At 40.4% G+C, this 16926-nt stretch overlaps 1 protein-coding gene across 1 annotated transcript in view; it reads right to left on the reverse strand.

Moving 5' to 3' along the window:
* The window catches only part of LOC119428108 (plexin-B2), a 186296-nt gene that overhangs the window by 106031 nt on the left and 63339 nt on the right, over window positions 1–16926 (reverse strand). Inside the window, exon 2 of the mRNA XM_037695749.1 lies at window positions 1385–1435. The gene's annotated coding sequence lies outside the window, so the exon portion shown is untranslated. The remainder of the gene's footprint in view (window positions 1–1384; window positions 1436–16926) is intronic.

Raw genomic sequence — 16926 nt, forward strand, 5'->3', positions numbered from 1 at the left:
TCCTGTACCAGTCTAACATGTCCTGGTGTCCTCATACATGTCCTGTATCAGTCTAACATACTTCTCTGCCACTCCAGATCTCCACATGCAACACCACACCTCCTCCCTCGGCACCCTGTCATTTGCTTTTTCTAAATCCACAAAGACACAACGGAGTTCTTTCCGACCATTTCCGTTTTTCTCCATCAGCATCCTCAAAGCAAAGATGGCGTCTGTGGTGCTCTTTCTTGGCATGAAACCACACTGCTGCTCACAGATAGTCACCCCTTGTCTAAGTAAATTTCACAACTCTTTCCCAGATCTTCATCGTATGACTCATCAACTAAATTCCTCAGAAGTTGCAACAACTCAGTACATCACCCTTGACTGAAACTGAATATTTATGATATCATTTGCCAACTAATTGTATTTCATTCTAACTATTCAGTCTGCAGCGGTAATATACACGGCTCATAGCTTTCTCTTCTGCTGTTCTTTTGAACCTCTGAGTTGTTTTTTTTAGGGAAACAGTGGATAGGTGTTTGTCACCCTGATGAGTTGTATAGCCGGCGGTCCAGTCTGAACAACTGACACCCCTACATTGCTGGTTTTAGGAGAAAACATCCCCCTTTTAACAGGAATGACAACATCACAACAAACTCACAAAGATACTTTGAAGGATAACCAGACTCTTTGACAAATGCTGCACAGTTTCTATTCATATAAAGCATTTTCCTCTGGAAAAGAAAAATCAAACTGCCGGGATTCACCTTTGTTCATGCTCCATTTCTCTGCCAAGGTTTGGGAGTTTGAACAAAATCTTTCCGAAGGAAAACAAGCAAACTGAAATGATCAGCCCTCACATAAGAAAGGAAGAGACATCCAAACAAGCGATGAGAAAATGAAGAGATCAGCTCAGGCTGGGACACGCTGAGCTCTGAATGACTCTAATGAGTATCCCCGTGTAATTAAAGGATTTACTGTGATCACTTTTCCACTTAAGGTTGACAAAAGGCCCATCCATGAACTTCGGAGTCTGAAAATACTGCCGTTATTTCCAAAAAGGTAGGAAAAATCAGGATATGAATAAAGACTTCATAGTATTAATTTAGCAAAAACAAAATGAACATGTGTTTTTTTTTAAGTTACCTTATTAGAATAAAAACAGTTTATGTCAGGAACTGTCTGATTTATGCAAGAAGTGTTTGTCCTAAAAACAGCCCGGAGCCTCAGATTAACCCCTGAACTCACCATCATCTACCAAAAAACACAAATAAGCAGCCAAACTATGCGGAAAATGGTTTCCTTGTAAACCCGAAGAACAAAGTCTTTTAAAAAACTGAAACTTTTAAAGAAGTAATATTGTTGGTTTTGTTGACAGGGTTTTAAATAAAAGCATTCTTACCTCAAAGTTCAAGTTCTGTTGGTCTCCGATGACATCAATCACCCGACTCTCCTAAAAGAAACCAGAAATGACTCGTTAGGAGGAGAAAAGCAACAACAGTCGGGTGATTATGGGATTTAAAGCAGGAGCCATTAGTCTTCTGGTATCTCACAGCACAGCTGAACGAGGAGAAATGGATGAGCGGCTTGAGGAGGTTTTTTATTTATTTGTTGCTAACAGGTCAAACCCAGGTGAAGTGGTTGTTACTGATCACACCAAGAGACTATCGGATTTTTGTTCTGCTGCAGGAACATTAACAGGTTTAGTTTATCTGCTTCTGCTATCTCCAGGATTTTTAAATACTCGCTGACGTTTTCACATGACGCTGCCCATAACCCTCCCAATAAAATGTTGCTGTGACCGTGGGAATGTGAGGACTGACAACTGTGGCCTTTTTAAACTAAAACTTCAGTCTACAAGCAGAACCATAGTTTAAGTCACTGACAGTTTTACACAAAGCAATCATCAGTAAAATTTACTGTATTCTTCTTTTACTGATGCATAAAACGCAGCTTTTATTACGAGAAAGCTTTAAGCTTTTAAAGCTATTCGTTTTCTGTCGTCTCTACAATCTCCAACTGTTTACAATCCATCATTCATTATTTATCCAAATTAACAACGAGGAAACTCAACTTCTCTCAGAGCTTTTCCAGTTCTGAAGAGGTTTGTGATCTCTGCAATGAGTTGTGGGTATTTTCCCAATAAGTTGTGTTAAAAAAATCAAGAAGAGCAGACTAGGAGGCCTGGACACCTCAGAGGACTCCTTTAGGTTACAGTTGTACTTCTTGACAAAATATGAGTCAAAAGTTTTGCTTTTCAACTGAACAACTCCTTCACCACAACAAGTGCAACACCCAAGTTGTCGATTCACTCTCCTATCAGCCATAAACAGGACCGATAAATACTGAAACTTGTCAGATTGAGACAAAACTCCAACCCAGAGGGAGCCCTCCAACATTTACCTGATAAGACTCAGACTTTGAAAATCTGACTCAGCTGGAAAACACTTCAGTGCACGTCTAATGTCATGGCTTAAAGACACTCACAGAACCACATCATCTGCATAAAGTAGAGATAAGACCCTCCATTACAGAACTTGTCTATGAACACAAGATCTGAGGCGATGCGGTCCTGGTGGAGTCCAAACGGCACAGGAAACAAGCTTGACATTGTGCTGAGTAACAGCTAACTTTGGTGGTACAAATACACAGTACAGTCTGGTACTTAGCAGGCGCATGCAGGGTAGACACTAAAAACTTATTTGGGGGACTTGCTGGATATAAAACCTGTAAATACCTGGTACTTACAGAGTACTTGCAGAGTATTTATTGGGTACATACGAGACAAAACCCCTAGAATTTTACCTGGTACATGCCCCAAGTACAGACCCAAAAAGTACCTCAAACACATACTCAGTGAGTGCCTCTGGTATGAACCCCATATATGTATCCATTCAATCTGTATCTGTGGTATTGCCAGTAGGGGTGAACCGATTGCAGTTTTTGGGACGATCTCTAAAAAGTCGACCTGCCGATTCAGATTTTGTTTCATAAGCGACACCGTCAGGTGTTAAAATGTCACAATATCCTGATGCATGCTCAATAATCCAGGTAGATGCCTGGACCTTCAACTTTCCAATATTTTGTTGAAAAACATACCCTTGAACAATATCCTATAAAAAATACAAACTTGTTTTAACTGGCCATGAGGTAGTACTCTGAAATATAAATGAAGTTCAGACAATTGTTGTTAAAAATTAGAAAATAAAAATTTAAAAATTTAAAAAAATCAGCAAAATTGGTTTCTGATTTAAGTATCAGCCGATCTCCCAAAATTAAGAAAATCAGGGCCGAAAAATCGACCGGTCGATTTATTGGTGCATCCCTGCTTGCCAGGCAGGTATACACACGAGTTACTCAGTTGTACTGTTGAAGTATCCAATAAGCCCTTCAGCTATGTACAAGTTCCCTGTAAACACATCAAATACATAGCTGGCAAGTGTACCCCAGGTACATAGGCGGAAAGTATACCCTAAGTAAATAGCTAGCAAGTTTACCCTAGAAATGTAGCCATCACGTATCGCCCAGGTACGTAGCCGGCATGTATACGTGAAGTAAGTAGCTTATATATACATGGAAAGTACCGATGCATATAAAGTAAGTACCCTGGGTATTTATTGCATAAGTACCCCAGCTACGTAGCAGGCAAGTACCCCAGGTGTGTACCCAGTAATTACCCCAGGTGTGTACCCAGTAAGTAACCCAAGTATTTACCCTGCAAGTGCTCCAGGTACACCCCTGTACTTGTATGTTACAAGCTGTATTACGTGTAGTTTGCCTTGGGTTGTACAAGGACTCTGGTACCTCCACAAAATCTCTGTAGGGTTCCTGATTGAAATCAATCTGCAGGTCCACAAAACGGAAAAGGATCGGACAACCCATCTCAGCAACTTTGTGAAACTACTCCTTTATGCTTACAATATTTCCCTGCATGAATATTTGCATCACTCCTATAATACTAACTAAATCACAAAAGCAAAAGTGTCTAATCATAAAAACAAATGAATTTTAAAAATCCCATTTGGTAGAATGAGTAAATAACAGCCTAATTCAAACACTGGAGGTGATATTATAAATACTGTTGCAGCAAAATTAAACCTGCCCCACAGAAAAGGCTGCGTATCACACTAAAGTCAGGCTTATATTCACAAACGTAAAATGTAATTAATTCTCATAATTAATTCAAACAACTCGCCAGAAATCTTGTATTATCTCTCAAAGGGAGAAAGCATATTACTGCGTGGAATAACGGTAAAAGCTGGAGCGGAGTTTAAATAAAGCCTTTCATCAGGAAACGCATTAAACTGAAAAGACGTTTTAATTTGCGACGAGAACAGCCTCCGTTTTTCTCCCGTTACTGTAATGCTTATAGGCGTCCGACGCCTGAAAGTAAAAACGTCTTTTTAACAGAGACGATAAAAGAAATTGTGGAGTAATCTTCCAAATGAGACAACAGGACAATAAATAAATAATTAAATCAGTGACGAACTCAAAGTGAGCTGCAGGTTTCTTCATTTCACTCCAGACGCTTCAGTTCCTGTAGAATCAGTCGCCCACGCCGCTTCGCAGAGTCACTGAAGCGAGTTGGGTCTGTGTGTACATGTATGTGTGTGCACACGTGTGTGTGTGTGTGGGGGGGGGGGGGGGGGGGTATTTGGCAGCACTTCTAACAGTAACAGAGGCCCTCGGTGCTCTCCAGCAGAAAAGCCCGGTCTGTCTCAACTCTATCTCAAAGAACCATATGCTTCTGGATCAGCGAGCCGGGTCGAGTGTGTGTGTGTTCAGGTCGTGCGCGTGTGTGTTTGAGTAGGGGGGGGGGGGGGGTGTCCATATGCTCCACCACCTAAACATGGATGGCTCAGAAACCAAACAAATAAGTCAACATGATGTCAGAGAACCGTACCGACCGATACCCCTCAGGGACGGAGGACCGGGCCGAACCGCTCCCGACACTTAGAGACACTTTAAAGCAGGGGTCTGCAACCTACGGCTCTAGAGCCACATGCGGCTCTTTGGTTCCTCCGCAGCGGCTCTTTCAAGCTTTGACTAAAACCAACATAAAACTGAAGTTTATTGGTTTACAGGCCCACCTTCTCTAACCTCTGCGCCACCACTCTCCCAGTAATAATATTAATAAATGTCAAAAATCATTAGATATTTTTAGCTTTATGATGTCACCACTACTGGTCACAAAAGTCTCCTCCAACAAACTTGAAGTGGCCCATGGGCCACCAGTTGATAACGGTTGTAGCAGGTTGTTGCGACACGTTGAATTTAGTGCATGAAGGTGTAAAAACAGCTCTTTTGATCATAAAGGTTGCAGACCCCTGATTTAAAGGGATAATTCAGACATTTTCAAGTGGTAATAAACAGTTTAACTGAGAGCTAATCAGAAGAGGATCAAAGAGTTCACATCTAGTCACACTGATCGGAAACTTTTACACAACTTCGCTCTCCAACGATGAAACATTTTTAATTTAAACTTTTAATTGTTTTGAAAAGATGCAGATCAGAAACTGGTATCCAAAGTTCTCCTCGATTTGTTTTATCTTTCATTTAAATTGCCCACTATCTTAAAAGATTAGCGGTGATGTGTTTGAATATTTGTCTGTTAGCAAAATATCACATGAACCACTTGTACCGTTATAGTTTCATAATTTCAGAACTCAACTTAATTCAAAATGGACACCACAGTTAATCAACCGTTCAACACAAAAATGGAAACTCTTTCATATATATAATATATATATATATATATATATATATACATACATACACAGACTCAGAGCTGGCAGAACACACAAGAGAACTCTGGTCTAAACTCTGGTGAACTGTCCGGCCTCCAAGGTCTGAAATAAAATGTTTTTGTTGTTTGTTTACTTGAAAACTAAACAAACAGCTGGTATTAAATCACATTTGAGAGTCAGAGGAGCGATCTGCACGTGAAGATGTCAAACACCAAACGGTGAAGGTTAAAGGTGCCTCTTCTCATGAAACTGCGACCAACTTCTAGAGTCTTCTTCTTTTACGTTATTTTAAATAAAATGGTAACTATTCCCTTTTGTTGTTGTACAAACTGGATCTTAAACGATTTGAGGTAGAATTGGAAGAGATGGGGCTACAAAAATCCACAAATACTCCAGAATAATGAAGTTAGAGCTGGGCTTCACGGAGCAATTGTAGATAAAAAAATAATACTTTAAGAATAAAACGCACGACTTTTGGAACTTCTTCCCATAAACACGTGGAAGAAGTTCCCGTGGTCAGGTGAAACCAAAGAGCACACCATCTTAGACTAATCTACCACCTCACATCATCTCATCAGAGAAGCACGGTGGTGGCAGCATCATGCTGGGGTGAGAGTTTTCATCAACAGGGACTAGGAAACTGGTCCATGTTGAAGGAAAGACGGACGGAGCAAAACACAGATTAGAGACCGTGCTGGAGGTCCACCTTCCAGCAGGACAATAAGCTGAAGCAACACTCCACTGGTTTAATAATAAGGAGGACCACATGAAGGTCCTGGAACCGTCCAGTCAGGACAGACCAAGTCCAGAGGTTAAATGGACCAAGATCACGGAGACGGAGCCAAACATCACGACTGTCAAAGGGAGCTCCACGTTGACTTTGAAGAAGCATCTTCTTTTATTCATGCTGTATAAACTAAAGATCTAAACCCCAAAGCTCCTTTAAGATCCAGGTTGGAGCGAAACAAACAACACGAGGGGTTGAGAGAACCTGTGCAACACAGTGTCCTGTTGGACTCAAACATGAAAACCATTAGCAACTAGTTCCTCGTAACCCTCTGCTCTGAAGGCCGGTCACGCAGCCTCCTTTGATTTCCACCGTCGTCTTACTTTCTGCACAACGCTGTGTTTAAACGAGGCAGCCCGAGGTCAGACTCACTGAGCAGGTCCAGACTGTTGGCAGCAGAACCTTCTTCTCGCTGTCGGACCCCAACGCCAGGAAAACACACACTCACACACTGTGGTTACCCCTCACACACACACACACACACACACACACTACACAGCATGGTGGTTCGTGTGTTACAGACAAACAATGGCTGCAACATCAAGACCCCAAACTAGTTTCCTCTTTGCTCCTGGACGGCATGGAGCTGCTGCTTCCACAAAATAAACAGAAACACAAAGAAGGCTGCAGCCTGAGCAGCTGAAGAGCCCGCCAGCTTCAACAGAGACAAAACCACAGCTGAAAACATCGAGCTAAAGAATGAGTAAAACTACTGATTTAGCCGCAGGTGCTAACATATTAGCCACTAACACGGCAGGAGAGATGGCAATAAAATAAACTGCAAATACACAAACAGCTAGAGGAACGTCGTTTCCTGTGAACATGCAGAGTGAAAGCTTATTGTTGAATGATTTTTGTTGAAAGAAGCAGAAAAAGGTAGAAATGTAGCAGAATAAGCTGAAATGGGAAGAAAGAAGCTGAATAGATTAAACAACTGAAATGAGCAGAAAAAAGCTGAAATTAGAAAACTTGTTGAAACTCCCCCCAATGTTGAAATTAGCAGAAAGATGCTGAAAGGAGCATAAAAAGTTGACTATATATATATATATATATATACATATATATATATATATATATATATATATATATATATATATATATATGTGTGTGTATAAAAAAAGGGGGAAAAAAAAAAAAAAAAAAAGGCTGAACATTTGCTGAAAAAAGCTGAATTAAGCAGAAAGCTGAAAAAAATAACTAAGATGTCTAAGTGAGCAGAAAGAGGCTGAACCAGAACAAAAGCTGACATGAGCAGTAAAAACTTTCAAACAGCTAAAAGGTTGGAAGGATGTGGAGCTCCATTCATTTTCAATGAGAACAACATGGCCGAAAAGGCTAAACATTTCAAAAACTAATATTTGTACAAACGCCAAAGGTTGCAACAGGACTGCGCTGAACGAGCCGAACGTTTCGATTCACGACTTGTAGAAATGGCACAAAAATTGCTGAACGAGTTTCGTACAGAAGAAAAACGGACCTCAGAGAGGATTTAGAAAACTAAAGCATCTTGTGATGAAACGTCAGGGAGTTGCAGCCGTTGTGGCCGAACCCTTAAAATTATGTTTTGTACAAGCTCATGCAATACTGCAAAAATCTCATAAGATCAGTTGGTGCTCAGAGTACATGTCAGGGAGGACTCCCAGCTACTACCAAACCAAATTTTAGCTTGTTTGTTGTAAAATTTGCTGAGCTAGAGAATATTTTTGTGTTTGTTAATATCAAACAGCAATAAGGAGCTTCTTGAAACGGGTTGAAACCAAACGTTAGTGAGAGTAGGAGGTACAAACCAGCCCTCTGTTCTGAGCCAAGATCAAAATAAAAGTTAAATCTGCAAACGTTGAACCCGTCTACACGAGTCTGGTAAGAGGTTTAAACGTACAAACGATGACGGTGTTCATTTGTTTGAGTTGTAACAATCAGGACATGAACAGAGGAGCTGCCGGGTTCCCTCAGGAGTTAAATTATGCACCATCGACACGCACAAACAACTCCCCCACTAAGTCCAGCAGGCCGGTCTCAGCTGCAACTCATCAACACACCCTCGACTTCCTCTTGACCCATTTCTCAAACAGAATCTCGCTCCTTTTCATTCCCCTCATCCTCTGGAAGCGCCGCCGACCTGTCGGCGTCTGCTTCGTGTCACCGGACCAGAGGACGGACGCACAAACACGGTTAATCAGATGGTTTACGAGGCTGAAGGAACGCAGGGCACATACGATCTCGGGGTTGTTCTGCTCGGTGTCTTGATGCCGCTCCGGTTCTGGGTTCAGAAGAGCAACGATCCCTCTGGAGGGGGCAGAGACTCCGGCTGCCGTTCGCTCCGATTAATTAAAGAACCGCTGCGAAACTGACGAGAGCAAGTTCACCACGTGAAAATAAATGAAGGCACAAAGACCTGCATCTGTCAAAGGGTTGAGTAATTTATAAATGTATTAAATAATCTGCTCATTAATCAACTGTTCAGATTAAAAGTGTTAAATTACCATGAATTACATGTGTATAAAAAAGGAATGTGTGGAAACAAAAAGTTAGTAATCAACTGAAAAACAAACCACATACTTCAAAAATTATACTCTCATCAACAAACTTACACAACAATCTAGATTTGTTGTAACTTTGACCTTGATTTGTGACCTTGAACTTGTAGCAGGGATGGTGTATATATATATATATATATATATATATATATATATATATATGATGCATACATGTATGAAGTTCCATTAAATTATCTTAAGAGGTTTATAAATTATAGGCGAGACAAAAGAAAGTTCATACAACATACCATAATATGTCCACCTTTCGACAGGCGTATAAAAATAAAAAAAAATGTTAGAAACTGATCGTGATTTTACGGATTTTTTTGACAAAATAACTTCTATTTCAGGTATTTATCACCTGCCCCCAAAAGGTCCTGGGGGCATCTGTGTGTTCTGATTGTTAGCAAAATATCTGATGAAGCAGTGGCTCAGTGTTAATGGAACTTGCAGAAATAAGTTTGAATTTAAATCTACAACTACCGGAGCAGTTCAAGATGGCCGCCACAATCAACTTACCTATAAAAAGTAAAAAAACAACTTGGTTAAGTTTAAAGATATAACGCTACATTTTGGTGTGGTAGTAGCCGAGAGTCATTCACAACACATACTCCAAGTGCTACTAATAGTTTGATATCTTGACAATAACTTGGACTGAACCCTGTTTGTCTGTTAGTAAAATATGACCTGAACCACTCGACAGATTTTAATGAAACTGGACAAACATCTGAAACCGCTTAATCTTTGGGCTCAGCACAATTCAAGACGGCCGCCACAGTGAATTATAATTCATTTAGTTTCACAGATGGTGAGCTAAAAGCTGGCGAGGTAGTAGCTGAGCGTCACTAACGACACACTCTGAGATCATGCATACAATAAATGTTAAAGTTTGGCCTGCACACCAAAACGCGTCTTTGTTGTTGGAAATCTGCGACGATCGCGGATCATAACAGGACTTCATTTCCTGCGTCGTGTGCATCGTTACGGCTCCCGTTGGACATTTTTCTAACTCTGTACTCCGGTTAGAGCAGGATGATTCAGGACTTTGCTGATCTCATTTTAAAGACTGATTGTTCCTGTGCTGAGCTCAGTTCCACTCAGAGACAACCTCTACAGCTTCTGTGGTGCCGTAGTGGTGATAAGGCTTTAATGTAGACCGTTTGTCTTTTCTGTTGAGTCCCAATTATTTGGTTTCCATCTCCATCCACTCCTCATAACAAGTGCCTTGTCCTCAGTAACGAGGGCGTTGCTTTGGTCGGTCGTGGTGAAGAAAAAGTCGAGGCGAAATGCAAACCTCTGAATTTACTGGTCCATCTACGTTAAAGCCCTCACATGTGGTCAAGAGATCTGGATCATGACTGAAAGAATTAGATCCTGGATCCAAGCGGCAGAATTAAGACCAGGTTCAGGCTTACTTCAAAACTGAATCCTCAAATCCCATCTTGTAATTTTGTGTGGTCGTTCCCATTATCAATAAACACGACCTCCATCAGGATCCAGTGTGAACCGTTTACAGTTCTGAAGAGACTTGTGATGTCTCACTCAGCACGCTGAGTTTAAAGTAGTAAATGTGGACGCTACGCGTTAGCACGTGTGATGCTGAAGTTGTGCAATCAGAACCCATCAAACTATTATGTGACATAATGGTTTGGTCCAGTGTTTATATTTAACCTTGCCTTTTGAGAGCGTTGATCTTTTTGGAACAGGAGCGACGTACTGAAGGTAAAAACCAGTGGAGGGCACAGCTAACCAAACAGTTTCGGTAACCCATGTTCCGCTAACTAAAACATTAGTTTTGCTAATGCTAAACACATGCAGCGTGTCCAAGTAGTAAACCAATAGCGTGCTTGGACTCTGAGACACGCCCACAACAAACAGGAACAAGCTTGTGAACTTTGTTGGCAGACTTAAAGTTGGTGAAACCTAATTTAGCGTAAGCTAATTGCACTAACAGTTTCCAAAGTGAACAAAAACGCTAATCCGATAAAATCATTTGTTCCGTTATTAGCCGTTAACGGATTAGCAGAACTGTGCTCATCATGGTAAAAACATGCTCAAGTATCGATCCATCATGTTAATAGTGACGCAGTCCGACGCCAACGTTCATGGTGCTGTAGATTCTCGGTCATTCAAGACATGAGGAGTTAAAGAAACAAAGTTACAGGAGAGTTGCTCTGTAGCTGAAGACACGCCATACCTTGCTGATGTACGTTGGATGAAATAATGTAACCATGACTGAGATCGCTTTGAAATGCAACGGACATGTATCAGATTCAGAACCACGTATAAAAAGTTCTGAGTCGGATTTGACACGCTCAAACTGTCATTAAAAAAAAAAAAAAGATTATGGGTCGCATATGGGCCAAAAAAATAGGTTTAGGTCGCAATTGCCTGCAGCGTTTTAGAGACGGGGTGAGGAGGTTCATCATATGGAGGAAGCTCAGAATCGAGCCACTGCTCCTCTGCATCAAAAGGAGTCAGCTGAGGAGGTTCATCTGATTACGATGTCTCCTGGACGCCTCCCTCGGGAGGTTTTCAAGAGGTCCAAAACACTGGAGGGATTTTATAACCTCTCTGGTCTGGGAACACCATGGGGTCGCCCAGAGAGGACTCGCTGGGGAGCGGGGGTCTGGGTTTATCTCCTGGACCCGTTGCCTCCATGACAAGACCACAGATGTGCGGTAAAACATGGGATTCAGCATTGAAACCAAATTATCTAGACAGAAAACTTGAGAAGTCAAAATAGACCAATCCAAATATTTTCTTCTTTCGGCTGCTCCCTTCTTCAGGGGTCGCCATAGTGAACTTGCACACGAAGACTTGGCTATTGTTGTTTCGCCAAACCTGATGCAGCCGCAGACCACCGAGCTACCACAGCCCTTTGTGTGGAGCAGGGAGTTACTATCTAGGGTGCCCCGGAGAGCAGATGGTGGAGGTTAAGAGCCTTGCTCAAGGGTCCAAAGTGGGGCAACTGAGGGTGGAGGCAGGTGTGGGTGTTTCACCACCATGATGCTGCTGATGGTACGGGGAGTCAAACCGGTGACCTTCTGATGACAAGCCCACCTTCTCTAACCTCTGAGCCACCACTCTCCCCAGGACCAATCTACAATGTATACATGATAATATAAACATCTACCAAAGAAAGTTCTGACACTAAAAACAACCTTAAATATGAATTAGATAAAAGTTGGAGAAGTATTTTTGTTGCAAAGTGTTAAAAACTTTGTCTGGTAAAACTGATTCACTTCCTAAAAATCCACTGAAACATGTTCAGAACAGCTTGATCTCCACTTGATATTTTAGCATACGAGCTACAATTTAACCTTGATCAAAAGTTTATTTTCCCAGAATATTTAATTTGTTACCCTCCAACTTATGAATAACCTAAGCAATCACCTAATACAGTCTTAATCCTAGTCTTAATTTCAAGTCAGACTTCTAAAACCGTGTCAAACACATTTTTCACCAGAGGCTAATTTTCTGACTCGTTTAACAGAACATTTACAAAGAAAACACCTATTTTTGTGCGTTCTTGTCAACTCATGTGATAAATTATTAAAAAACCCTAAGTGGAAACGTCAGTCTTTAGGGGAGATGTTGCAGAGGAGGGGGTTATGGGAGAAACGCTGGAGCAAACATCTGGTTCTACTCAACATGGCTGAAATTCTTCAGTGACATGCTGGTCTTAAACACCAACGTCTAGCTCTTCAGATCAGAAACCCATCAGAGGGTCAGAGGGATGGACTTGTAAACATAAAAAACAAAACTTACAATGTGTCCGATGCATTCATCTTCCATAACACAGACTTAAATGGAGAAAAATGTTATTTTCCAGACAAATAGTGTCGTTTTTCAATGAGAAAAATACTTTCCTATGACGGTTTTAGATCGTTTTACCTTTGTCTTGGCAAATCTACAACCAAACTTTATTTTTTCAAGACATTCCACAAACTTTTTTGACAAAACCGCGACCGATGGAAAGATTAACCGAGCTAAACGCACCAGTAAAATGAAAACCATAAACAATGTCTTTTTTATGACATCATCTACTCACTTCATTTAGGACAAAATCATCATCCCAGAATCATCTTATTGGTATAAATCTTAGTTTTCTGACAACCTTTCACTGTGTTTTAGCGGCTTGTGTTTAATCGCTCTTGACTTGCAGCTAAAATGGTCCAACTTTTGAGTTTTTCAGCATATTTTACAAATCAACACAGACAAACGACTACACCGTCCCCTCGTAGTGTAAATAAACTTCAGTCAAAAGGGAATTTTGTTGTTTCCGTGGTTTACAGGAGCCGTTTCACTGCAACAAACTTACACCGACGCCTTTTGAAAGAGGAGTTTGGATCAGAAGATTGATTTAATTTAGCCCTTTAACATCCAATAAAAAATATATATATTTATATATGATCAGGATATTTTTTCACTTTTCCACAACACAGAATAATTTGTTGTGCAAAAGAGCAGAATCCCTGATCTTAATCCTGAACAAATGAAAGTAATCTAATAAAAAAAAGTCTGAACTTTATGATTGGTCATCAAATCTCTGAAGGTTTATCCTTCATATTTAACATAAACTTTATTTAAATTAAAAAGCAGATTCATCACAATGCTTTCAACCACACAAACACCGAACAAATTGTTTAGTAGCTACATACAAAATATTTTAAATGCCGTCTTCCAGTTTGTGTTTTACATCTGCACCAACAATAAAAACAAAGAGGTTATGAAGCAAAGAATAAGCACAACTCAGACATAGACTCAATTTAGACTTAACATATTTGTGTACAGTTCTTTCTGAATTACTTTCAGCATTTAGCTACTGTTCTGCTACTTTTAGCTATCATTTTGCAGCCTTTAGCTAGCAGTTGATACTTTTAGCTGATAGCTATTGTTCTACTACATCTGCTTGTTAAAATTGCTAAGTTCTAGTTAAAAATAGCACAATTCTATCAAAAAGGTAACGGCAACAGAACACCAGATAAATGCAACAGAGGGGAGTGAGTTTTCTGAAGAGGATGTACAAAATGTTTTTGAAAGAATTTAAAAAGATGTCCGTGCATCATGAAAATAACTAAAGTTAAATATTTAAAAAATAAAAACATGCTGACTCTACATTCGGACAAGGATTTTCAAACGGTAAACACAGAGAGATACACAAGTAACGGTTAGTTTGTGCTTATTTCTCCTAAATATTTGTAGATTTTGACGTTGCCAATTCAAATTTTGGTTTAAAGAAGAAGTATGTGCCGTTATTGAGACCAGATCCAGAGAGATTAATCAAAATAAGAGCAGGTGGACCGAGTTAGACTGCAGACAAAAGATGCTGCTTCTTTTTTTTTTCTAGTTAAGTTTGCTAAAAAATGAAGCTTAAAGAGAAAGATGTTCAAAATGAGAAGAGATGAAACCAGCTAAAATTCAGTCTTTAGCTGTTTTGTTGTCTCCATCTCCATCTTCTCCTGCTCATCTGTGGTCAGGTCAAGGAGAGAAACCAAGGACTCCCTCTCTTCAGCAACACTCCATCTCCTCCTGGGGGGTTACAAGGCATTTCCAGGACAAAAAGAGAGTCCTGGGTCTTCCTTCAGGATCTCCCCATCCACGGGTGGTGCATGGAAAACCTCGGCGTCCAGGAGGCATCTTAATCAGATGAACCACTTCAGCCGACTCCTTTTGATGGAGAGGAGCAGCGACTCTACTCCGAGCCCCCCCAGAGGATGGAGCTCCTCATCTGAGGCACTAAGGTTGAGCCGGCCATACTGCGAAGGAAGCTCATTTCAGCTGCTTAGATCCAGGATCTGGTTCTTTCAGTCATGATCCAAACCTGATGACCACAGGTGAGATATGGAACATAAACAGACCAGTAAAGAGCTTTGCCTTTCCAATCAACTCTTTCTTCACCACGACCGACCGAAGCAACAGCCTCATTACTGAAGATGAGACTCTGACCCATGGATCCATCTCTCGCTCCATCCTAAAGTCACTCAGGAACAAGAGTCACTCCTTTGATGATGTTTGTGCAGGACATCAAGTTTTAAGTGTAAAACAACCCAACCATTTCAATCGAGCAGAAATGCAACGTAAAGAATTATATTCCAAACACACAATCCAATCAAAAGACAAGCTCTGAAAGCAGCAGCGTGGGCACTGGAACCTAAACTTCTCCCCCCGTCTGCAAGAGAAAATGAAATGCCAAGCCTGGCTAAGGACATAATGAAAAAGCTATTATCAGCATAAGCTTTCATCAGCACTGCATTCAACCGTGTTCAATACAAACTGATTCTCTCATCTCGTGCAGTTCCCATCTGAAGGCTGGGACATAATAAAAGGAGGTGGGGATAAGAATCAGAGATCACTTTTTTCTGGTTGGAGACATGCATCAGCACATTTACTGATGAGGCAAAGCTTTCAAACGGACGCAAAGACAATCAACAGGAGCTGATCGCTTTAATTCAGTATCAATCTGTACGCACGCTCTCATGTTCAGCGTTTTCATTTCCATGCCGTCTTTTTTTTTTTCTTGCATCTAATTATTGATCAATTTATTCCCTACATGTCAGTTCCAGCATTACTGCTTCTGAATGCAAATACAGCCTCCTCATACAATATTCACTGGAAGTCTGAATAATACATATTACAATACAATATTCAGACTATATTCAGCATATATTAGGCCCTAATGAAGAGGGGGCTGCTGCAGGACATGAAAGATGCAACAGTTTGCAAAGAAAGTCAAACAGTCATTTGCTTGAAAACCGATAGAAAATGACAAATTTACAAAAACCACTCAGTTCCCTGCAGGTTTCAAGTCCATGTAAAATACAGATGTCAGAGATTTAACGAGGTATTCACTCTTTAAATGTGACGCCAGCGTTTTGGCCTTTTTCATTATTTAAGCACTTTTTTTTGTCGTTTATATGCAGATTTGAAAATTTCTTAAATATTTTTATTTTCTCAAATACACAATTTGGTAGTAAAATACCTTCCAACTCCAAAAGAAAGAAGCACAATGTTGAGAAGCTGCCAAACTATATAACCAATACAATTCAAAATGGCAATCCTTGAAAAACTATTTGAAATATGCGTGTTGTGGATTACGCTTGGCCATCACCACACAAAAATGTAGCTCAATAACTGAATCAGTAGATGTGTATGTGATTGATAAGGTCAGTGTGGCAGCCATCTTGAATGGCTCCTAAAAGTAATTAGTTGTGCGTGATCAAAGGCCAAACCATACTGTGACTGAAGGTTGACACATTGTGATTAAATGTTAAAACAGAAAAGAATTGTATTGCAATCAAAGGAAAAATCGTACCACAATCAAAGGACAAAAAAATAGCAATTAAAAGGTAAAGTTTATCGTGACAAAAGGCTGAATGATAACGAGAAAAAGAATAGAAAGATGGCTAAAGGCTCAACCATATCGCAACAAAAGGCTCAACCATATCGTGACAAAAGGCTCAACCATATCGTGACAAAAAGCCAAATCGTATCGCGACAAATTGCCCCAATTGTATGTGACAAAGGGCCCAGTCGTATTGCAACAAAAGGTCCAATTGTATCATGATAAACGGCCCAATCATCGCAACAAAAGGTCCAATTGTATCATGATAAACGGCCCAATCATCGCAACAAAAGGTCCAATTGTATCATGATAAACGGCCCAATCATCGCAACAAAAGGTCCAATTGTATCGTGACAAAAGGCCCAGTTGTATCACCAAAAAATATCCAATCGTATTGTGACAAAATGCTGAATTGTATCGTGACAAAAGGCTGAATCGTATTGTGATAAAAGGCCCAACTGTATCGTGACAAAAGGCTCAATCGTATCGTGATAAAAGGCCCAATCGTATCGTGATAAAAGGCCC

The sequence above is a fragment of the Nematolebias whitei genome, chromosome 22, assembly GCF_014905685.2.
Source record: "Nematolebias whitei isolate Nwh7 chromosome 22, NemWhi1, whole genome shotgun sequence".
Taxonomy (NCBI): Eukaryota; Metazoa; Chordata; class Actinopteri; order Cyprinodontiformes; family Rivulidae; genus Nematolebias; species Nematolebias whitei.